General features: G+C 33.4%; 1 protein-coding gene across 5 annotated transcripts in view; it reads left to right on the plus strand.

Moving 5' to 3' along the window:
- Positions 1-20,945: 20,945 nt before the first annotated feature.
- Positions 20,946-22,500, plus strand: part of LOC137642646 (uncharacterized) — a 24,150-nt gene continuing 22,595 nt past the window's right edge. For 2 of the 5 annotated variants that reach the window (XR_011044827.1, XM_068375408.1), the window contains exon 1: positions 20,946-21,054. The gene's annotated coding sequence lies outside the window, so the exon portion shown is untranslated. The remainder of the gene's footprint in view (positions 21,055-22,500) is intronic. The other 3 variants (XM_068375411.1, XM_068375410.1, XM_068375412.1) reach the window with 3 other exon arrangements.

Here is a 22,500-nt window from a genome sequence, read left to right on the forward strand (position 1 = left end):
GAAGATGTATATAATGGAAATAAAGACCCTTTTGTTTTTATAAATGCGTCCATTAGCGAATATTATGGCTTAAGGTTTTCGTCACAACAATTTCCAAGACAATGAAATCAAACAATCTTGGTTCTTTCTTTAAAGATAGATTTTTTTTTTTTTACAAATATTTTAGAAAACTAAATTTGTTTTTTTCTCAAAAATAAATATGAATGAATATTTAATCATATTTTGTTTTTGGAATCGGTTATCTGGCCAGTTTTAAGAAAAGAATATTATAACGGATTCTTTATATTGCTGCTATATATATATATATATATATATATATATATATATATATATATATATATATATATATATATATATATATATATATATATATATATATATATATATATATATATATATATATATATATATCACACAAACACACACACACACACACACACACACACATATATATATATATATATATATATATATATATATATATATATATATATATATATATATATATATATATATATATATATATAGAACTTATTACTTATATACAAAACGTAACAATCACAGCCGTCGACATCAGGAAAGTTATACCTTTTCATTCCGCCTAAACGTTTAGATCAGAAATATTTCCAATATATGTTGTTAAAACATTTGAGGTACAGTTACGTTCTGTCTAAAAAGAAAAATATACCAAAATATAACCCCACCAAATGTCCAAAGTCAGTTTTGAAATAGAAATAAGCGTCAATTTTTTTTAAACCATTCCATCAAAATTCTTTTTTTCCTTATTTTTCTCCTTGTCTGATTACAGAGGCGAATTTGGAACGTATTGATAAAAACAACAAAAAACAACAGATAAAGAAGGTCGCATCTGGTTATCTTTTTCTCTATTGGGGAGATTTGAATATCCTTTTTAAATAAATCCCTCGCGGAGCTGTGCTTTCCAATAAAGCCTTAACGCGGCCTCATGATAAGACCCCGGATGTACTGTGGTTAGGTGGGACATATCCGAGAGATTCTATCTGCATATAAATACGTCATTATTCTGGCTCTTAACTCAAGCGGGGCTTCCATGTAGGCCATTCTCTATGGCAAAAGTAAAAAAAAATTATTACCGTGAATAATAAATAATGATCACCAAATTTAAAAATTGATTTAGTTAATTTATAATTACTTTCATATCCAGGAACTTTTAAAAAATGCATTTCTACAGCAGATTTCAATAACCTTAATTATGGGGAATTGAAGCTTCATTTGGTTTGATCTCACAAAGTGGAACCTTCAGGATCTCATCTAGACTTCTGCATGATTACAACTAGTTGTTTATTCTAATCACCTTCATGAAATTTGACTTAGTACGGCCTTTCAAGGAATAATAAAACTTTTGCTTCATGCATTAGTATTTTTTATCTTATCTCAAAAATAAGTGTATATATATATATATATATATATATATATATATATATATATATATATATATATATATATATATATATATATATATATATATATATATATATATAGTTATTATTATTATTATTACGACTAGCGAATTACGTAAATTCCCGAGCTCCAAAACTAATCTGCATATATTACATAATTTGTTACACAATAGAAAAACTCCTAGCTATGAGAGTAGTACGCAACTCTCAGACAATGATATATATGAACACTGAATATCTAAAAGGTCTCTTTACTTCACACTTAAAACAGAATTTGGTGATTACTTTACTTTTATCAGGAACTATTCTTAAATCAATCTCTTACTTCGGCTCTTAGTCAGGGGATACAAGCAAAGCACTGAGAAAAGTATTGGTGATCGAAATGATACCCTCTTTAGAAAAATAAATATACAATATAAGAAAATAACAAATTCCAAAAAGATTAACACCAAAATTAATCACTTGCAATATTAAATATGAACTAAACCCTCGAGTCTAAGGTGTAGTTCATATTTAATATTTGACTTAGTCTAAGGCTTAGACTAAGACAAAAAATGATACTCTATAAAAGATTATACAATCACTTGTTTCACTAGAAATTGATTTTAAAAAATGTTTGATTTTGACAATTAATGGATAAATGACACTTTAACACTTAAAGAAAATAAATCAGAATTACACTTACATATACTTAACTGTGACTCTTATCTCCTTAGGCTCACACAAGTTTACCGAACTGTTTAACCTAATTACACAGGACCAGTCACAAAATTTTATATTAATGTATTTACATTACCACACTACACTTTTAATTAATCACCCTATAATATCACCAATGTCTGATCAAACCTATACACAGTATATGTTGGAGAGAAATCACTATTCACGTTTTGAGAGGAAAACACTATTTACATTTGAGAGGAGCTATGTAGTGGCTGGAGAGAGGGCTGAGGGACGTTAGCTCTTTCAAAGGATTAGGCTGGATCTCTTCTGTCTCGTATGAATTCTAGGTTTTATATATATATATTAACTTAATTCACTCTAGAAATTTCTAGTAAATAATTCTCGTAGCATGGGGACATGGCTCTAGTGGTGTAAGGTTGGCCACTTGGCAATTGAAGAAGGGGTACTAACGTTGCTTGCAAGGCAACTCTCAGCTAACTCCGCCCACCTCATCTCGTAACATTAAAAAAAAAAATATGAAATTTTCGTCTAGAATTATCATGTCTTTTCCAACCACGTGGAAACATGATGCAATCCCTAGCGGGTGTGCCATACAGCAAACCTTTTAACAAGCTTACATAAGACTTTGTAACAAAAATGCGCGAAATAAAATTTTAATTATTGAAATAACGTAAATATACATATATATGGAACTGAAGTAAAATACAATTAAAGGAATGACGACAGTCTTATGTAATTTACATACATTACTTAATCTTACGTGAGTGGAACTCACCTTACGAGCTGGCTATACATCTTTCAAATATACAAATAAAATACATGACTAGATTATTCTACTTTCATGAAGATCAGCTTTGTAAGTATATATATATATATATATATATATATATATATATATATATATATATATATATATATATATATATATATATATATATATATATATATATATATATATATATATATATATATATATATATATATATATATATATATATAGGTGCTACTATAGCGTGAGGTCTACCACACTATAGCGTGAGATCTACCTCCCGTTAGTACTATAGCGTGAGGTCTACTGCTAAATTATTCGTCCCTCATAGATAAAACACATTTCATACATTTGTTTAAGCAATAAACACTTAATTTAAACATATCTTGGAAATTATTTGAATAGATAATTGGATTTCTAATTACATTAAAAAAAAAGGAATAAAGGTAAAAATAAACATGTTTTCATATATTTCCATACATTTATTCTAGCGATACACTCTTCGTACATTCGTCCCTCATAGATAAAATACATTTCATACATTTGTTTAAGCAATACACACTTAATTTAAACATATCTTAGAAATTACTTAAATAGATAATTGGATTTCTAATTACATTAAAAAAAGGAATAAAGGTTAAAATAAACATGTTATCATATATTTCCATACATTTATTCTTGCGATACACTCTTCGTACATCAAACAGGTTATCATATATTTCCATACATTTATTCTAGCGATACACACTTCGTACATCTTCTAAGAATGACACAAATAGATCAGTCACGTTTTTGATGGATTTGGGCAGTTCACATGTTCGATAATTAGGTGCGGGGCTATGGGACGCTGGTCACGCGGTAGACCTCACACTCCAGCTGGGTAGGCGACATATGGCGGTAGACCTCACACTATAGTAGTAGCACCCATATATATATATATATATATATATATATATATATATATATATATATATATATATATATATATATATATATATATATATATATATATATATATATATATATATATATATATATGTGTGTGTGTGTGTGTGTGTGTGTGTGTGTGTGTGTGTATGTATGATTTTGTGGGGTGGGTATCCTTCTGGCAACACTTCTCTTGATGAGTGGTACAGGGTCATATAGAAAAGGAGACAATTTTTACCCCACGTTTAAAAGGGAGTACACCAAATACAGCTGCCCGTAAATCACCGTGTATGTTCTGGCATGTACAACCATTGCCTTCTGACTTCGATTGATTAATGTTAAAGGGGCGGGGAATGTTGAAGGACCAATCTCTAATTAACTGTAGGTATGTCAATAAAAGAGTGGGGATTTCACTTACATGTTCAGGTTCTTTGGTTAGAATAGAAATACACACAAAAAAAATTTTACGAAATTGTGAGAGACACAAGTTATTCAATCAAATTTTTGTGACAATAAATTTTTGGAGTTACTGCACACTCTAATTAATGACTGCTCTTCTTCAGGTATAAAACGTTTCTCTTCTACGGTTCAAACGTTTCTGTCTTGGTAGCTGTAGTTCTGTATATGACTTGGATGGGACAGACATTCTAGAAAGGGGGGGGGGGGGGAGGTTCGTATATCACAATTTTGGCAGAGTGAGGTTGGAAGGTCTGCCCATGGATGCGTCCTTCCTGGAATGAGCGAACACAATTGGGTAGAAATGCCAAGAGAGGGCGGTTCGAAGATTTAAAACTACAGGATTAGAAAAATTAGGGTGAGGAAATATTAGTGTTAATGGAATGTAAACCATTTACAAATGAAAAAAAAAACATTAAGGCAGGTGTTTGATCCTTTAATCCATTACTAATCCTTTACTAATCTGTGATGGACAGAGGTCAGAGCAATAAAATTTACAAAGGATAATCTGGGTTAAAGAGTTTGGCCTTTGTCTAGATGAGTTTCGCATCTTGAAAAGGGTAGGAATTTAATTGAATTAGTAGTTGGTGGTCCGAATATATGGTCGGTTAATCCATGGAGTAGGTGCTTAGTTAAACACGTGTTTTCAGGGTGGTCGAATGGCAGATGCCCAAGGCCTATATTGGCCTTGGTCAGACCAGTCGACATATTTTTAGGTAAGCGTACGTAACTTTTCGTTGCACTAGTGTCGCTGAATAGTCTAATTCCATTTGTCCAAATGGCACATATGAACCTGCTATTATTTAGGATTTACGGTTTTCATTACTTTAGATTTTCCTTATAAATTTCATGATTTTGACTGTTGATTAGATTAATGGAGTTTCTATGAATGACCTACATTTAGACCGAAATTATTTACATTGATTTCTGTGTAGGCTTTAAGTTGGATCTCTGTACTGATGTGAGGTTAAGTTTCCTCACAGCGGCGTTGTGAGGACCTCATGGCATCTGTTGGATTTGAGTTTTACTGGGAAGCTGCATACAAAGCTTTTGCTCTGATCATTAGTATTCACTCAGCCACTTGGGAACTCTCTCGAGTTGATACTAATAAACTTACTCATCATTTGTAAATAGTTTTTATTGATTGTAGAGTAACTTTGCATTGAGTTTTTCTCATTGTTTGCGTTAATCTCATTACATGCGTTTTCGGGTTAAGGGTTTTTGCACTATTGGGTGTAAACTTTTGATATTGAATCAATCATTTACTAAAATTTTAAATAAACTTGTTAAAATGTTAATTCTCATTGTATTCTATTTCTTGTTTAAATATTATGGTTTCACGGAAATTTTGAAAGGTTAATTTTTAACTATTATTGGAGTTCCTTAAGTGTTGAATATTATTCCCGCTCGATCACTTTCGATCGTCTCGATTTTTCCGCTTGATCAATATGAACGTCTAGGATTAATTTTGGACTTTAGGTTCTACAATCCATAATTATATTTTTCTTATTTGTCACAGTGATTTTTTTTAACCTTTTCATTTTCTTACACAATTGAAGAATCACACATACGAGAACGTAGTCGTATTCGCCGTTTAGTGTCTTTTTAATATAACTCTCTCATGTTATCAATTGACTTGCTAGAAGCCGCGGTGCTGGAAACTTATCAAGACATTTTGAATAATTGCCGCATTAAATTAGTCTGTCTTACTTGATAAGGTTAGGTCCGAGTCGGTAGGTCAAAGCAAGGTTGGCCTTGGGTCAAAGTAGGTTAGATTCTGTGTATGGACGGTGAAGAATAGAATTGGAAAATATATATTTATGGCCTTGATATTTCCAAAGCATATCATCATTTGGTAACTAGTGAAGAAAACTCGTCCGAATTCTTGTTTTGATGGTTCAGGTATTTTTCTTCTGGTGATTATGCTCCCATTGTGTAGACAGTATGTCGAGGAGAGTTATCTTTGGTACGTTAGTTTCACTTTTTTTTAGTACAGTGTTGTCCATCTTAGATGTTGGTTTTGGATTCTAATGAATTGCCCGTTTATGGAACAGACTTAATTAAAAGAACTTATCGGGATGGCAATGTTGATCAACTTTTTCGTTGTCTGTACACTTAATATGAATTTTGACAAACTATTGATAAAGTAAAAAAAGTCGTTAAAATCAACAAGCTGCCATTGCAGCAACACGTTGCTAACAATATGATTTTCAAGGTGTGGAAAATGAAGCGTGTTTAGAAGCTTCAAAAATTTTGAAAGTACTAGCGATGAACTGCAACAGAAAAAGTGTTTGTATAATAGTCGATGTGACTAAATTGAATGAAAGAACCTCTTTTCCTGAGAAATTCTCAGGCGTTTCATGAGTATTTGTGGTTTGAGTAATGCAAATTTACTGTTACTCTTTGTGTGTGTGTAGATTGCCTTACCATATGTAAGACACGGGCTCTTGCCGCTGGGCAGCCCGTACTTTTACTCAGCAGATGTAACGTATTTATTAGACAAATTTGGGTCAATTATAATATAATATCAAATGGGATGATGAACTACGTTCTGGTGAACTGATGAGAATGAAAAAATATAACCATTCAGTACAATAGTGGGCAAATGTATGAAGTCCCGAGATACTTTCGAAATTATGGTCCTTAATTTGAAATTGTAGTGATGTGTGATGCCAGTAAAGATTTAATTGGACTTGTTTCCTTTGTAATTGAAAGAGAATTTAAATTAGTTTCGTTTGTAGCTTTTCACAATCGAATACTCAATAAAATCTTAGAAGCCAGAACTAGGCCAGTTTTAGAACTAGCAGCAATTGAGTTTCAATTAGAAAGAGCTCTGAATTTGCATGATATACATAGTGATTGACTGATACCTATTGATATGGTTGAAATTCATCTTATCACAGCAAGATATTGCTCTGTGCTGGTTGAACGTTAGGGTGACTTATGCACAAAACTTTAAAAAAAAAATAGAACATCCATGTTAATAATTGAATTGGTAACATTATTGATATGTGAAAGAACACTCTTCTTATTAGGGTTGATCATATTGGTACTTCAGAAAATTGTGCAGACTTTACCATAAAGATTGTGTGTTATAGTAATTTGAAAAACTATCCTTCTGGTCTGCATTTCAAAATCTGATCTATCTTCAATAGAATGACAAACACTGCTCAACCCATTGGTGAAAAATATATATTTACCCAAATTGGTAGTAACTACTGTTAATGCTGAAAGTGATAGTATTGTATTAATGGATTTGAGTAGATTCATTTCCTTGAATAAAACAGCTAAAACTCTAATTAAAGTTGCAGCTATCAAAGGCTACCGCTCAGCCACAAGTATGGTCTTATAACTGAAGGGTATAGACCTCTCCACTTCCTGGGAATTGTCGAAGCTCATGAGGAGTTTGAGCAGTCTTGCTCAACCCGGGATTACAGGCCCCTGGTTTGAGCCTTTGAGAAGGTCGTCGGACAGGGAGCTGACTTTCGAGATTGTCTTTCTTCTAGCCATAGTGTCGGTGAAGAGAGTGAGTAAGTTGCACGGTCTCTCTTGTGTAGTCTCCCACGCTCGCGGATAGGAGGATGGCTCCAGTTTTGTGCCTGACTCTGTGAGCAAGATTTGGAAGCTGGCGGTGCATGAACCCCAGTTCAAGCCATCCCTCTCTCTGGAAGGCATCAGATGGCAATGAATACAAGGTGCTCTTGTATCCCGTGGGGGCTCTGTTGTCCTATTATAAAAGAACTCGACACCTTAGGCCCGAGTGTAGGAGGCTTTTCATTAGCACTGACCAGTCCAAGAAAATGATGTCAAGGAACACTGTCTCTTTCTACATTTGACAAATGAACCGTAGAGCTTATGCCTTGGCTGACAAAGAGAGTCAAATTGCCAGCAAGGACCAAGACTCATGAAGTTAGGGGTATTGCCCCCACACTTGCATTTAAGACAACCTTCACAGCCTTTACTGCGAGAGTGTGCCCATAAGTCCCTTGACACCTTTATGCTTGGATCTATGGTAGCTGCTCAATTGGTTGTGTAACCAGTCCAGCTTCCACATGGGACAAGGGTGCATCTCATCTATGGTAATGTTTTGACATTACTCGGTAATGAAATGCAGTATAACTGAACTTTCTCCTTAATTCTTCTACCCCTCAGCAATCGAGGAATTACAAGCACCATTCTTTGTAACCAAAGAAGTATATATCCCCATACTCTATGCAAGCTGGGGGTTGGTGAATCTGGCTCCAACTCAATATTCATATTCTTGGTATTTGATACTAGGTGACGTCCTCTTCGGTGATATGGCTTCTCTTTGTATGATACAGAACAATTCATTGTATGGCCCAGGTCCTATCAGTCTCTCATCCTTATGATAAGCAGATAGGGGGAAGGGGACAGTGTCCTCGTTTTACTTCGCGATAGATCAAGCCTGGAACCTTTCCAGGGAAGTCATAGAACTCTCCGTTTTGGTTACAAGGGGACTTCTAACACTCCAGGCAGTGAGTCTCCCCAATTAAAGGACAAAAGTTTGTATGATGCATAGGAGCAAATAACAAATGTTTAAAGTAATTCCTAGTTTTCCTAGTCATTTAAAACGGAGTCCTTTTATTAATCTAACTTCTCATCCCAAACTACACTCTTAAGTCCTGGGCTGAAATATCAAATGTGAGTGATAGCCGACTGGAAAGGGATTTTTTCCCCGCACCCGCTCCAGTCGGAGGACTGCTTGTTATCCATTTCACCGATTGGTGAATATTTATTATTAGTCTCTGCCACTCTATCAGTTAGGTCTTTGTGCATGTTGCATCTTTGTGCATATTGCATAACTTTTTTTTTTATATAATTCGGACCAGCCTTTGCATTCACATTTTCCCAGATTGTACCATCTTATACGTAGTACTAGTTATACCGTTAATTGTTGTAATAGTCTTGCCTTCTCCATTATAAAGCTCATTACTGCACTGTATTCTAAAAGTTCTATTTTAGCTATGACCAGATTGTGGAATTATCTTCATAATCTTTCTTTAGTATTAATGGAACCTCAGAAGTTCAAACTTGCTACATATGCTTTTATATGCTTTTATATGACAGATTCATGTTAACGTTGTTACTGATCTTGAAATATTTTATAAATTTTATTCGTTAATTCTTATATGACTGATTATTTCCTTATTTCTTTTTCTCTTCGCTGGGCTATTTTACCTGTTGGAACCCTTTGCCTTGTAGCATCCTGTGTTTCGAGCTAGGGATATAGCTTAGCTAATAATGATAATATTAACAGTAATTTATACACTACATTATCGTGAAGAGTATTTTTTAAATCTTTTTAAAGTATGTATGAGGTTTCTGAGACGAAATTCCATCTGCAATAGAGCATTTTAGAGATATTTTTTTTTATTATTATTATTATTATTATTATTATTATTATTATTATTATTATTATTATTATTACTAGCCAAGCTACAACCCTAGTTAGAAAAGCAAGATGCTATAAGCCAAAGGGCTCCAATAGGGAAAAATAGCCCAGTGAGGAAAGAAAATAAGGAAATAAACAAATGATGAGAATAAATTAACAATAAATCATTCTAAAAACAGTAACAACGTTGAAACAGATATGTCCTATATTTTTACTATTAACAACGTCAAAAACAGATATGTCATATATAAACTATAAAAAGACTCATGTCAGCCTGGTCAACATAAAAACATTTGCTCCAACATTGAACTTTTGAAGTTCTACTGATTTAACTACCTGATTAGGAAGATCATTCCACAACTTGGTAACAGCTGGAATAAAACTTCTGGAATACTGTGTAGTATTGAGTCTCATGATGGAGAAGGCCTGGCTATTGGAATTAACTGCCTGCCTAGTATTACGAACAGGATAGAATTGTCCAGGGAGATCTGAATGTAAAGGATGGTCAGAGTTATGAAAAATCTTATGCAACATGCATAATTAACTAATTGAACGACGGTGCCAAAGATTAATATCTAGTTCAGGAATAAGAAATTTAATAGACTGTAAGTTTCTGTCCAACAAATTAAGATGAAAATTAGCAGCTGAACACTAGACAGGAGAACAATGCTCAAAACAAGGTAGAATGAAAGAATTAAAACACTACTTCAGAATAGATTGATCACCGAAAATCTTGTAAGATTTTCTCAATAAGCCAATTTTTTGTGCAATTGAAGAAGACACAGACCTAATGTGTTTCTCAAAAGTAAATTTGCTGTCGAGAATCACACCTAAAATTTTAAAAGAGTCATACAAATTTAAAGAAACATTATCAATACTGAGATCCAGATGTTGAGGACCCACCGTCCTTGACCTACTTACAATCATGCTTTGAGTTTTGTTAGGATTCAGCTTCATACCCCATATTTTCACCATGCACTAATTTTAGCTAAATATCTATTAAGAGATTCACCAACCCCAGATCTACATTCAGGGGATGGAATTGATGCAAAGAGAGTAGCATCATCTGCATATGCAACAAGCTTGTTTTCTAGGCCAAACCACATGTCATGTGTATATAGTATGAAAAGTAATGGGCCAAAAACACTACCCTGTTGAACACCGGATATCACATTCCTATACTCACTATGGTGCCCATCAGCAACAACTCTTTGAGATCTATTACTTAAAAAATCAATAATAATGCTAAGAAACGACCCACTCACTCCCAACTGCTTGAGTTTGAAAACAAGGGCCTCATGATTAACACGGTCAAAGGCAGCACTAAAATCAAGGCCAATCATACGATCTTCCTAACCATAATCAAGGGATTTCTGTACAGCATTGGAGATTGTAAGAAGGGCATCACATGCTCCAAGGCCTTTACGAAAACCAAATTGCAAACTAGGGAATAGATGACTACCTTCACCAAACCTATTAAGACGTTTTGCCAGAAGAGGTTCAAAAACTTTAGATAATATGGGAGTTATGGAAATTGCGCGGTAATCTGTGGGACTTGATTTACCATAAACACATTTACATAGAGGAGTAACATTACCAATTCTCCAACAAGTGCTAAAAGCTCCTCTTCTTGCTAACTTGCGCAAAATAACAGATAACTTTGGAGCTAAGAAATCTGCTCTCTTTATAAAAAACAAAAGAAAAATACCATTTGGGTCTACACCTCCATAAGCATCAAGGTCCATCAACAGAGCTTTAATCTCACGAGATCGAAAAGCTAAACTAGTTATTTTAGCCTCAAGAAAACAGGAATGAGGAAGTTCAAGTTTTTCATTACTCTGTTTACTGTCAAAAACATAAGTCAAAAGGGTTGCGTTTTCCTTTGGACAGTGAGTGACTGAGCCATCTGGTTTAAGTAAAGGAGGAACTGTTGCATCTACACCAAAGAGTGCGGATTTAAGGGTAGACCACCATTTAAGTTCCTGAGTTGTACCAGAAAGGGTTTCTTTTATGGTTAAATTGTACTCATTTTCAGTTTAGGCATAAACTCTCTGAGCAAAAGCTCGAAGCTGAGTATAGTTGTTCCAGGTCAAATCTGATCTATTACTTTTTCAAAGATGATAGGCCTCCTGCTTCTCCAAATAAGCACGTCTACAATCATCATTGAACCACGGTTTGTCCTTCACTTGGTACCTGAGCACACAAGAAGGGATATGCCTATCAATTATGTTGACTAGATTCTCATTCAAAGGGACAACAGGATCTACACTGCTATATAATTGTGACCAATTCAAGCACGAAAGATCATGCAAAATCCCATTCCAATCTGCTTGGGATTTCATATAAATCTTACAAGAGTATGATATATCAGGGACAGGCTGCTCAGTCTTCACTACTAATGAAATCAAGGCATGATCAGATGTCTTGACTGGAGAACCAACCTTACTAGTTATAACGCCAGGGGAGTCAGTGTATATGAGGTCCAAGCAATTACCAGACCTGTGAGTAGCTTCATTTATGATTTGCTCACAGCCTGATTCCGAGGCAAAATCTAAAGCTCTTAAGCCATGGCGATCGGTAGGAGAGATAGAACTTAACCACTCCCTATGGTGAGCATTAAAATCACCAACAAAGACAAAAGAAGCCTTTCTATCATCTTCTTGTATCTTAGCCATAATGGTAAGAATACAATCGAAGATAGAATCATCCATGTCTGGATTCCGGTAGATCAAACACAAATAAAAGTTGTTATGCCTGTCACAAACTTTTATTACCTGAATCTCATGACATCCGCATTGATAGCAGGACTTAAGAGAGGCAGGGTACTCGGTCCTAATATACACCACCATTCCATTGGCCCTAGGGATCACGTTTCAACATTATTGTCTTCTTAAAACCAGTTATAAAGAGCTCAGATGAGTGCCTCATATTAGAAACCAAAGTTTTTAAGCACAAAAGAATATCACACTGTCTGGACGCAACTGTAAGGTCTTGGATATTTGCATGAAGACCACGAATATTGTAATACAGAAGACGACATTGACGAAATCTAGGACTTACTGGTCCCGGATTTCGCTCAATGTCTCCAGACAGCATAAGAATTAAAAGAAATGAAAAGGAGACATCTTAATTAAAAACTAGATTAACAAGAATTATAACAAAAACAATATGTACAGAATTATAAATAAAGTTATTGATGAAACCCATAGACTATACTAAAAAGTCGGAAAAACTGGTCAACATGGAGGAGCCGATACACCATGCAAGGCTAAATACCCTCCAGGATAGCCACTTCAACTGAAGGGAGCACAGTAAGGATGGTTTTGAGGAGAAAAAGAATCAGAAAAGGAAAAGACAACCTCTTGATAAACCACCAGGCATCCATGGCCCTTTTATTAAGCATGCCCAACACACCATTTAAAAAAAACAAGAGGAAGAAAAAAATAATAATAATAAGATAGAATGGTGTGCCCGAGTGTACTCTCAAGCAAGAGAACTCTAACCCAAGACAGTGGAAGACCATGGTACAGAGGCTATGGCACTACCCAAGACTAGAGGACAATGGTTTAATTTTGGAGTGTCCTTCTCCTAGAAGACGCGCTTTAGAATCGAATATAATACTACATAAATTGAATTGATATTAGATGATCCCGAATTTAAGACTGTAATTTACTAACATCTGTTATAATTATTTACTATATTTGGTATATAAGGTGGGTATATATGGATTCCAGTGAAATATCAATGTGAATTATCTAGTATATAACTTCCTGTTAATAAAAAGAAAAGAAATGGCATTACATTTTATTTTATTCACTGTGATAGACCTTACTGAACTGTAGGTTTGTAATGTTAGAATCATAGCTATAATAAAGGGCCAATTTCATCCCTGAAAAACAAATAATACAGAATACACTATCAACGAGGGAACCTTAAAAGATTCTCTCTCTCTCTCTCTCTCTCTCTCTCTCTCTCTCTCTCTCTCTCTCTCTCTCTCTCTCTGTAAGACTTGAGGGGAGTTCCCTAGAAATCTGAATTTCTGAGCACACATGAGGAAAATGCGAAAAGTTCAGAAAACTTTGAGGAAATAATTATTCCATTATCAATAGCTAAATTATCGTTATGATTGATGGGATGGTAATTCGATGGGATGATAATTTGATGGGATAACTCCATTTATAGAACAGTTGAGAATGGATGAAGTTTTATTAGAATGCAAGGCAGATTAGAAAAAAAAAAATCCTGGTGAAACTATGAAGATGAAAAATCTACTAAATGAATGGAAAGGCAAATTAGATCCGCTATACGGTGATTATTACACTCACCAAGAGAGACAGTTTCCAAAACTTATTCGTATTTTCATTAAAAATCCCGGTTGAAAGTTGAATGGCTTAAATTTTAAGTGAATGGACATTATTCGTACACTGTTAAAAATTTGCATTAAAAACGGTAAATGCATGGAAACTTTTAATCCAGGATTTTTACTGTTTTAAAAACAGTTGAATTGACGTAAAGGTGTGATATTACGGTCACCAACCTGTAAGACAATAAAATGTAATGTAAAACACAGTCACCTGTATTTTTCTGTAATACGGCTAAGAACAGAATATTTTTACTGAGAATTCCTGATGAAATTGCGATTTGTATTTTCTAAAGTGTAACGTAGATTTGCTGACAAAAGTCAGTTGTGTTATTCTTTAGAGGATGCCAATTAAAGAAATATTAGTCTTCACTTAATAGATGAGAAGTCGATTGCCGTGAACTTCTTAATATACAGTGCATTCGTGTGGTGTGTGTTCGTACGCACTTCTTGACCCTGCCAGGGAAAATAATTTCTCGGGTAATTTTGCGATAATTTTTTCGTAAAGTCAACAATGATACACATATTTTACTTGTATTAAATGCTTGCCGTTTAATCTCCGAATTATAGCGGAAAGTGTCTCAGGAGGAGTTAAAGCGATGAAGACAAAGATACCCTGAGAGAGAGAGAGAGAGAGAGAGAGAGAGAGAGAGAGAGAGAGAGAGAGAGAGAGAGAGAGAGAGCTTTTTAAATATTAGATTGTTTTTCGTGTTCTTTTTTCTTCATTTACTTCAATTGTTAAAAAAGTTATGAAGTCGTTCATTTATAACACATTTGATTTACCTTCTAGTATTTAACTTTTATTTGCATACAAACATCAGGAAGAATATATTTCAAAAGGTTTCTATGCATTTTTATCTACAGTTTGTCTCACAAAGTTAATGCAAAATCGCTAATGAAGCTCCTTTGCTGTAACTCCTTGACTAAAATCCTTTTTAATGCACCTTCATAGGAAGTTTATTAGCAGTGAATCAATTTTCTTCCACACGATGCGTCATTCCTGGCATCTTCCAACTCTTTCTAGTTCTAACTCCCCTTCTAGGCTCCTACCCAACAAATTTCTGGCTTCTACTATATTTCTACTATATTGATGTTATTCCTTTATTTATAACCAAAACGAATAGAAAGTTTTGATTCATTCTATCACGTATGCTAAGCTCAAACTTCCATGTATTATGATGTCGGCCGGTCTGTACCCTGACTAATTATTTCTCTGAACTCTGCAAATGTTACGCAATCTAATAGTTTCAACAGGTTCAATCTTCATTGCACTTCCATAAAATAGTTTTTGCACAACAATCCATTTATACATTCCACATTGGCTTTCATAGACACTTCGTCTCTTCCAAACCTTTTATACACACATTGTTATCTTTCTATATTCACTATTCTGGGACTTATATCTGCTCTCACCATACAATATTCATTCATTTTCTCCCAAAAATAATTATATAAAAGAACAATTTTTTGTCTCCCACCATCCATATTAGCATTTAATTGTCCATCCTCCAGGTTTCCATTAACCATCATTACTATACGCTTCCTCACATCTACTTTCATCTTTCTCTCTCAGAAACTGTTGCTTTCACTATTTTCTACATTTTATAGTGTTTGAAGCATCATCTCCAAACATCAATAACTCGTCAATCATTCATCACTCCTTTTATAAATCACTATCTTCCCACCAACACCCTCTGACCTTTTCTTGAACCACACCCATCATTCCATCAACTAGGGTATTGAACAGTTACAGAAAGCTAACACACTCATCTCTTAGAACCACCTTCACACTTTCAACAATTAATCATCCACATTTATTTAACATTCTCAAATCATTTCCATATTGCCTATATTATATATTAGTTATGTAATAAGCTTCCTCTCTACGACTTGATTTTTTCTATCAGGGCCCTCACAGACTTGTTTCATAAAAAACGCTCAAATGTTTTCATTATTCAGTCCTTTTGTCATCTGCTTTTCTTTATCAATAAAATCCTACCATTCGCTCCCCCTGGTATATCAAGTAATATCTATGCATCTCCGGTTCTTACCCGACGCTGTCACCTTTACCTTTATACAACAGAACAATTAATCCTCCCACTCATACCTGCGAAACCTTTTTCGTATTCTACACATCTTACAAACCCTGGCCAGTCCCGCTATCACGACTGCACTACAGTATCTCACCTGTCATCCCATTTAAACCTGGTGTTCATCATTCTTCAACATCTTCTCACGTCCTCAATAGGCACTTCCACAAGCATTCTCAACCTTACCTCGCCGCAATTCACTATAGCATCGTTCAGCTGTGTCTCTCTTTGATTTTCCACATTCAACAAACCTTCTAAATACTTTCATTAATGAATCAGTGGTGCGATCTCTGAAGAAAGTATCTATCTATTTGCAATCGTCATTCTGAGATCCATTCTCATTTTCTTAGGAAAGAATTATTTCCTTAGTCTACAAATTCTAAAACATTTTTTTACTGATTTTCTAAAATTATGTTTAGTCAGGATTTCTCTGTATTTTGTTCCTAAATCAACAACTTTTCAATGTGACTAAAGTTCTCATTCAACTTCTCCCTTTGGCTTTTATATTCATTATGATAACTAATTTTCTAGTTATCTAACGACTATTTTTCTTATTTGAGATTTCTATTTTTCCCCTTTTTGAATGGCTAACTTGTAATGCTTACACCAATGTAAAAGATAAAAGAAATCTGTCATCCAAACAAAATTTCAGACCGTAATCAGTGCTCTATAGTTTTCAGAGATTCCTCGTTATTCCTTTTTTTTTCTATTTTGGCATATTCACAGTTTTTTTTATTCTTAAGTTTGTGCTTATTCCTATATAAATTAGCGTCACACCCAAGTACCTAGTTCTAAGGACAGAAGTTGTTTTGTTTTACGTCAGGGTATTCATTTTCCTTCGAAGTTCAGCTAAAAAAAAAAAAAAGAATAATTTCAGTTATTTTCAATAAATACCTTTAATATTACGATGCTGTGTACTTGTGTGGGTGCATTCGGTCGTATAGTAAAGGTTGAAAACCAGCTGAAAATAACAGTATGCATAGCATTCTTATGATTAACAAGTAGTTCAGTTCCAAACCACCTTTATTTTTTCGTGTATATTGAATGATGTAGTAAAAGCGATCTTGAAATATATAAAATACGTAGATCCTTCATGACATCACATTAGTCTTAATTTCTTCATTTTTTTTTTTTATTTATTTTTTTTTTTTTTTGGGGGGGGGGGGTTGCCATTCATACAGAGTTCGTTCAAACTTGGTGTTTCTTATACGTTTTGTTTCGTGCTAGAAATTTAAAAACAAAATATATTTAACTTCATATTTCTGCAACAAGTCTAAACTGTTTCATATCACTTCTTTCAGACCTGGCCTTATATTCCTGTTAAAATGTAGCTTTGTATGTGTATTGTCATTTCAAATTTCACATTTTAAAAATAAAATAATTTCAGTTGTTAGGAATTTAGAGTATTTCTTTATCTTCAAAATTCCGAAAATACAATAGTCTCGAGAAATCGATCATCTCATATGGTTCCTGCGACCAGATCCTCCGTCTTCACTCTTCGCTGATTTATTCATTATTCTCACAGAAAGTTACCTTCCCTAACAAGATCAAGTTTTCCACCCCACAAATTGCTTTACACGGCAACACGTTAAGTCAGTATAACATCTATCTATATCTTACCCAGACCGATAGATATTTCTTATTTTCTTCTTTCCATTACGCTTTCATCGTCTTATAGTTTTCCTCTTTATACTCTCTAAAATCTTCTATCTTATATAAGGATAAATACTGTTTTTTATTAAAAATTCTTTTATATCGAATGACTAAATAGACCATTTATTAGCTATGGATTTTTGAAAATTGTAATGTTAATAATCAATATTTACATCAAAATTAGATACCCAAATTGACAGATTTGACAAAGAAAATTTGAAGTAATGTCAAAGTACAAAGTTCCTTTACAATACTTGAATATTTTGTTCCAGACATGTAAGGTATACATATATACCCAGTATATAGGGTACTCATGTAAATACGGTTTCGGTAGAAGAAATTGGCCGCCAAAACTAAAATTTTGGCTGAGTACCTCGAGCTATAGCAGGAATAAACCTCCCTTATTTCACTATTATGACTGTAGACTTGCAATATAATATATATATATATATATATATATATATATATATATATATATATATATATATATATATATATATATATATATATATATATATATATATATATATATATATATATATATATATATATATATATATGGTGGCGTTGACATTTATAACCTATAGGTCAGAATTTTTTACTCACTCTCATATATATATATATATATATATATATATATATATATATATATATATATATATATATATATATATATATGTGTGTGTGTATATATATATATATATATATATATATATATATATATATATATATATGTATATATATATATATATATATATATATATATATATATATATATATATATATATATATATATATATATATATATATATATCAAATGTCAAGAGGTTTGAGTGAGGCAGTAATTAAGCGTATTATTCTTTTGTTTTCCTATTAATCCTTAAGATTGTTGTTTTTCTATTCATTGGAATTTTCATATCTAAAGGTTTATGCGTTATTTGTAATATTATGTGAGATGGGAGTGGTCAAGACATTAGGACATGGGAGGTAGGTGTGGCTGGGTAGTTCAAGATCATTTTTAAATTCCGAGAATATTCAGACGACTTCACATTCTGAAAAAAGATCTTTGTCACGAGTATTAAAACAATTTGGAAGTTATGATAATAGGCTTAAAGTCCTATCTGCTGCTCTTATCCTCGTTAAAGAAAGTCTTTTGAACTACTCCACTTGTTTTGCATCTTCACGATTCTGTCGACTTTTCTGGGTATATTTGTATGAATTAGATTATTAGACAAATCGTATTTGTTGCGTAAAAGGGAAACCAAAAGTGTTATTCTCGCAAAGGAAAATGAGACTTCATCATTCAATCATATTTTACTACACAGGTGCTAGCTCCGTACCTTAATAAAACAGTCATGAAACTAGATGTATTTAAAAATTGTGTATTGATATTTTCTTTTTTTAATTAGATTCTATATGAATAACGCTTAGCATGTTTTATCACTTAACTCCGTGTAGATATGATTTTAGTGTCTCTCTCTCTCTCTCTCTCTCCCTTTTTCTTTGTTATTGTTGTAACACTGATGAAATTGAATTGTTCAGCAAAGCAATTACATGTCAGGAAAACTGTAAAATAAATACGAGAGGATTCAGAACAATTATTTAGATTTGATATTGAAATTGAAAAACTGTCAATTTAAAAAAGAACTTACAGAATCCTATTCCTTTTTTTAACTGGTTCCACAATACTCACTCCACCGTTCAAGAAGGCGTGAGGCGTCAGTCAGCTACAACCTTTTTCCAAAGGTCTATTTAATTGCATAGACTGATTTTTCCCTTATATTTTCCTTTCTCCATTGCCCTTATATATCGAGCAACTTCCTCTGCTGAACCTTCTAATTCCTTATGACTGTATTTTTTTTTTTTAGATAGCCCGCAAAGACTTATCCAAGTAAATATTTCCCTCTTATTTCCAACACATCTCAGCTTACGTCAGATACATTTGTTTCTTTAAAATTCTTCTTCTATTCTATCACGTTAAGCAAAACACCCATATATATATATATATATATATATATATATATATATATATATATATATATTATATATATATATATATATATATATATATATATATATATATATATATATATATATATATATATATATATATATATATATATCATTCTTCTCTTACCTGCCGTGTCTCAACTTTGTCGTCTTCCGTTTTACAGCTACTTTCTCTTCTATTTCCTTGACTATCTTATAATTTATAACCTTTTCTTTTTTCTCTCGTTAATGCGTTTTTTGCTTCTTCCAGATTTATACCATACGTTTTACACATTTTTACTACTCCTTCACCTCAGCAGTGTTTACTTGTTTTTTTCTATTTGATCTTCTACAGTCTCTTGTATATTTCTTTGTCTGCTGTTGTAATATAGTAACAGCTTTTTTATATTAGATCCTGGTTTCTACAGGCCATATCTCTGTTTCAGCTATAAGCTCCCTGGGTGGTGTCATCGACAGTTACTCCAACATTCCTTTCATTATTATAGGCTGCATGCTTTTCAATTACTTCATTTCTCTTTTATCATTCCCCAGGTTTCTACATGGGCCATTGTGATTGTGATAACTAGTTTCGTATATTCTAATTCGTAAATCCAAAGCTACATCCCTAACATTTGCCTCTTCTTCATATTTCATTATTTCTTGCTTCATGAATTCCTCTCTTTCTTTCCTTTTTTTAATGTTAAATGAATTATCTTTTTTCATTACTTAATGCACCAAATACGAATAACCAGTTACTCTTAATCTCTCAAAATATAAACCAAGACTATAACCTTCCAAAATATGTTTCTCAAGCCTTGTAAAGTAAATTACAAACTTATGAACTAAATTCAAAGAAAGAAAGAGATGGACCACTACCTATTGGTTATTTCATAAAGTCAAAGATTATTCTACTATGATTATTGCATATTATATCTGCGCAGTGACTAAATTTGTCTATTTCAAGTAATGTTAAGTTTTATGAAATTGTAAATCGATAGAAATTTGCGACTTTACAGTGGTTTCTTGAGAGGTAATGTCACAGGTCATCAAAGACGAGTGGTTTTGATGTTTGAATATAGATGGCGCCACTGCTTTTACAAGGACACTAATGCAGAGCCTTAACTGGGGATGTCTGCTTCGTTTTGTCATCCTTGTTACGTCAGGGGTGAAGGCGAGACGGAACGTATCACTAATGACATGTTTATTGGAGAGGTTAGTTGTATGTTGAAGTGTCAGTTGGAAGACATTGGACAGTGAATTTTAAATGGTTAGAGGTATGCTTTTCATTATATGATTGCGTTATGTCGTGCTTAGTTTATTGATGTTCGAATTCTTTATTTAATAATGATAAATTAGTAAATTCCGGAGCATAGACTTAAACTTTGAATCGGGTTAATGGTACTAAGTGTTGATGCAGATCAGATATTTTTCCCTGTCAATTTGAAAGACATTGGGCAGCTATACTGGGGAGTTATTTGACATTTGATAGTGCTTTTTGGTTAGCACCATCTCAAGTTATCAAAAAAAGGTGCTCCTGGAGATTGTTCAGGTTCCGTTTGTGCTCTCCCTCCATCGGGCTAAGTAACTTAATTCTGGTAACTGTTAAATTTGTTTGTGCGCTCCCTCCTTTTTGGCCATAATGCCCAAGTTGTGTGGGGCTTACTTTGATAAGTAGTTTAAAGTTTCCTTTTAATCTATCCTGTCCTACAACAAATTACTTCATTTGATTCCAGACTAACGTTTAGCTCCTGACAGGAACCACTTATTACTGTGAGTCCCCAGGCAAATACTGGAATCTCCTTGAATATTACCGAAATGTGTTAGTGTTTTTATTAATATAAATCTTTTTTTTAGTAAGTTAATTAAATAAAATTTGTACTTCAAAGCATGTTTCTATATACCCTTTACACAATATATTAATGGGTACAGAACCCATCAAATTCACTTAACCTAACCTAGAAGGTCCCAGGTCACAACCCCTAGCAGGGTCAAGCCCCTGGACCCCTTTCCCAGATCACAAACCAGGTCACAACCCCTAGCTGGGGGTAAGCCCCTGGACCCTCTTCGCAGGTCACCAACCTTCCCAGGTCACAACCCCTTGCCAAGGTCCTATATGTAAATATATTAAAAATGTAAATGCTAAAAATAACTATTTTAATGAAAACTCATATTATTTACAAATTTCTAAGGGTTTGCAGTGATGTTGTAGGGGACTTCGGTAATTTTCAGGGGGATTCCAGTTTTACCTGATGATTCCAGTAAATCCGGGGATTCCAGTAATTAAAGGTACCGGCTCCTGACTGTTTGTCCTCTGTGGATATATGGATTATCTTATATAAAATTATATTCAACCAGGCATTGATATCAGATCTGTTTTTTTCTAGCTTGAATAGTGTATCTTAACGAATTTCCTTATTTCTGCCTCAAATTTTCAGAGTTGTATATAGTATTCTATAACTGTTAGTATTAGAAATTAGTTAGCTGAACTAATGATTTATTGGTTTTTGCTCTGCTGTGGTACTATCAAACTTTCTCATTGCTCTTTTTTTCTCTCACTTGAAAGGGTCCCTACAAGTGTTATCCAATTGGCCTAGTATTGTGGCGTTATAATACGCCACGACAATCGTTGGGACACTTGATACTTTTTGGTAGCACTTAATGTTAAAGCAGATACATTCATTTTGTGTAGCTCCATTTGTGTCCATGTTAACTCCCAATAA

Source organism: Palaemon carinicauda, chromosome 6 (assembly GCF_036898095.1).
Source record: "Palaemon carinicauda isolate YSFRI2023 chromosome 6, ASM3689809v2, whole genome shotgun sequence".
NCBI lineage: Eukaryota > Metazoa > Arthropoda > Malacostraca > Decapoda > Palaemonidae > Palaemon > Palaemon carinicauda.